Source organism: Oncorhynchus gorbuscha, linkage group LG12 (assembly GCF_021184085.1).
Source record: "Oncorhynchus gorbuscha isolate QuinsamMale2020 ecotype Even-year linkage group LG12, OgorEven_v1.0, whole genome shotgun sequence".
Taxonomy (NCBI): domain Eukaryota; kingdom Metazoa; phylum Chordata; class Actinopteri; order Salmoniformes; family Salmonidae; genus Oncorhynchus; species Oncorhynchus gorbuscha.
Window position 1 is genome coordinate 61792323 of NC_060184.1, and position 3125 is coordinate 61795447.

Consider the following 3125-nt stretch of genomic DNA (forward strand, 5'->3'; position numbering starts at 1 on the left):
GAGACCATAAGTAAAAGCATGGTTGAAGCTGGAGGAGAGACGTGCAGAGAAAGAGGTGAGGGGAAAGATGTGCTTATGCTGCTGCCATCTGGTGGTAGCTAACATGCACTGCAGTTAGAAAACAGAGTAGGGGTGGATGGGGACACTTCACAATGGAACCTGTACAAACACTATCACATTCCATCAAAACAATTCAAAAATAAAAAATACATCTCTTATACACATTTCATCATATCAAGACATTATCCAGATGGCTTGCACATTAAAACAAATAAAACCAATAGTTCAGCTGGAATTTGAGCTGCCTTCACTTCAAAAAAGCATAATGCCATTGTGGTGGGAAACAGTTCAAATAAGCACAGGAGAGTCACAGGAGAGTCACAGGAGAGTCACAGGAGAGTCACAGGAGAGTCACAGGAGAGTCACAGGAGAGTCACAGGAGAGTCACAGGAGAGGACAGTCTTTCACTCCACTGATTCCTTACTACAGTTCAAACACTACTTTCCCTTGCGACATACAGTATTGTAAAACACTACCTTTCCCAGCATTCTGAGGACCAGATTCACATCATAATACATTTTGTGCCTCAATGGCCAGCATCAACACACAAAAGAACCACAGGAAGACAGCAGGGTTGTATTCATTAGTGCACACCGTAGCAAAACAATTGAAAACGAATATGAGCGTTGATTATTGTTCAGGTAGTCCCTTTCTGTTTAAGTCTGCTTGCTCCCATTTGGTGCCTAGTGAATACGACCCAGAAGACAGGGACATTGCTGAGGCATTGAATACCTCCCTTTATAGTTATAACCCTGATGATTGCATATGTTTTGTAGCACAATATAATCGTTATAATAATATATACATCACGTATGTATTGTATGATCATTCAATATTATACTATGGAGTATGTATGGGTATCGAATGGGTGAACTGAAGACAGTTATGGCTGTGCGGTGTGTGTGTTCGTGCCCGCGTGTGTCTTTGTCCTGCAGCCCTCCTCCCAGACACCACCACCTGAACTATCACCTCGCAGAACAGAAATTAACACACTGTGGCATAGCATAAACCTGTCAATCAAAGTCAGAGGGTTCAGACTACTGACTATTACACTGCATTGTCTGTGGTGACTTTTACATTATTATACGGCCTGATCCGCCTGCCTGAGTGTGTTTCTGAGTGAAGTCATTATTCCCTCAAATGTTGCTAAATCCCTCACATTAGAGGATTATGAAGGAAGAAAGGCACTGCCTGGAACGTCTACTGGAAACCCCCTTCTGGGGAGAGGGGAGGGGAGAGTGGAGAAAGAAAAGGAGAAGAAGAAAGGGGGGGAAAGGGGGGGTTAAAAGAAGAGAAAGAGAAAGGGAGAAAGAGAGAGGGAGAAAGAGAGACAAAGAGAGAGAGACAAAGAGAGAGAGAGACCAAGAGAGAGGGAGAAAGAGAGAGGGAGAAAGAGAGACAAAGAGAGAGAGAGAAAGAGAGAGAGACAAAGAGAGAGAGAGACCAAGAGAGAGGGAGAAAGAGAGAGGGAGAAAGAGAGACAAAGAGAGAGAGAGAAAGAGAGAGAGACAAAGAGAGAGAGAGACCAAGAGAGAGGGAGAAAGAGAGAGGGAGAAAGAGAAAGGGAGAAAGAGAGAGAGACAAAGAGAGAGAGAGACCAAGAGAGAGGGAGAAAGAGAGAGGGAGAAAGAGAGACAAAGAGAGAGAGAAAGAGAGAGAGACAAAGAGAGAGAGAGACCAAGAGAGAGGGAGAAAGAGAGAGGGAGAAAGAGAAAGGGAGAAAGAGAGAGGAAGAAAGAAAGATACAGAAGACAGAGGGCTGGAGGCCCCATCAGTAGAGGTAACAGGAGACCGTGTTTACAGGCCAATCAGAGTATTCCCTTTTGTTTTCTGTCAGAAGGAAGAGAAAGAGTGGAGAGAGAAGAGAGATAAGAGACAGCGGGGGCCTCTTACGTCTGTCGTTGGGTAGCATCACATCACTAGCTTGTTCCCTGACAAACCAGCCAGGTCCCTATCAGATCAACCCACAGCGACAGCCCCTAACCCAGCCTGCTGTACAGCTGGAGAGATGAGAACATGAGGGGCGGGGTGGCGATGATATCCCCCAACATCCCTCTCTCTCATCTTTTGTGTGTGTGGCAGGTTGGTATTTACTGGGATGACTCATGTACTAGAGGCAGCTCTGTAAAGTGGTCACTAGCTGCCACAGCCACAAATTCATAAAATCTCTAATCCCTCATTTTAACCCTAACCTTAATCCCACTGCTAACCTTGTGCCTAACCCTAAATTAAGACCAAAAAGCTAATATTTTTAACGATATAAACAATTTTGACTTTGTGGCTGGACCAGCTAACGAAACCCGCTCAGCTCTGCCTCCAGGACCAGATTCATCCCAATAAACGTCAACCTGTGCGTGTGTCATGTTCAGTGGCAGAGGTTGTAATCTGGGAGGATGGGTGTGGGAGGCGTTTCATGACAGCATTAGGGTTAAGTAGCTTGCTCAATGTCACATTGACAGATTTTTTTCCTTGTCGGTTTGGGGACTCGAACTAGCAACCTTTCAGTGCTCAAACCACAAGGCTACCTGCCACCCTGTGTGTGTGTGTCTCTTCTCTCTCCCTCTCTTTTCTCTTTCACTTTTCCAAATCCTTAGACAGTCTTAGCTATATTCTGGGTGGTGTGGACGGATGGATAAATGGATGGATGGATGGGCAGCATTTAAATATTTCAGCGACAACTTGCGGTAGCAGTATTGACAGAGGGAGAGAAGAAGAGAGGGACGGAAGGAGAAAGCTGGGTTCTGGCAAAGGTCCTTCCCCTGCTGACAACAAAGCTGTTGAAGTGGTGGAGCAGAGCAGAGAGAACCTGTCACTAGTCTGTTGCAGAGAGAACCAGTCATTAGTCTGTTGCAGAGAGAACCAGTCATTAGTCTGTTGCAGAGAGAACCAGTCATTAGTCTGTTGCAGAGAGAACCAGTCATTAGTCTGTTGCAGAGAGAACCAGTCATTAGTCTGTTGCAGAGAGATTCAGTCACAAGACTGTTGAAGAGAGAACCAGTCATTAGTCTGTTGCGGAGAGAACCAGTAACTAGACTGTTGCAAAGAGAACCAGTCACTAGACTGTT

At 45.3% G+C, this 3125-nt stretch overlaps 1 protein-coding gene across 1 annotated transcript in view; it reads right to left on the reverse strand.

Annotated features, from left to right (window-relative positions):
* Positions 1–1688: 1688 nt before the first annotated feature.
* The window catches only part of LOC123990398 (guanine nucleotide exchange factor VAV3), a 148885-nt gene continuing 147448 nt past the window's right edge, over positions 1689–3125 (reverse strand). The window contains exon 26 of the mRNA XM_046290955.1: positions 1689–3125. This exon is cut by the window's right edge and continues 251 nt beyond it. The gene's annotated coding sequence lies outside the window, so the exon portion shown is untranslated.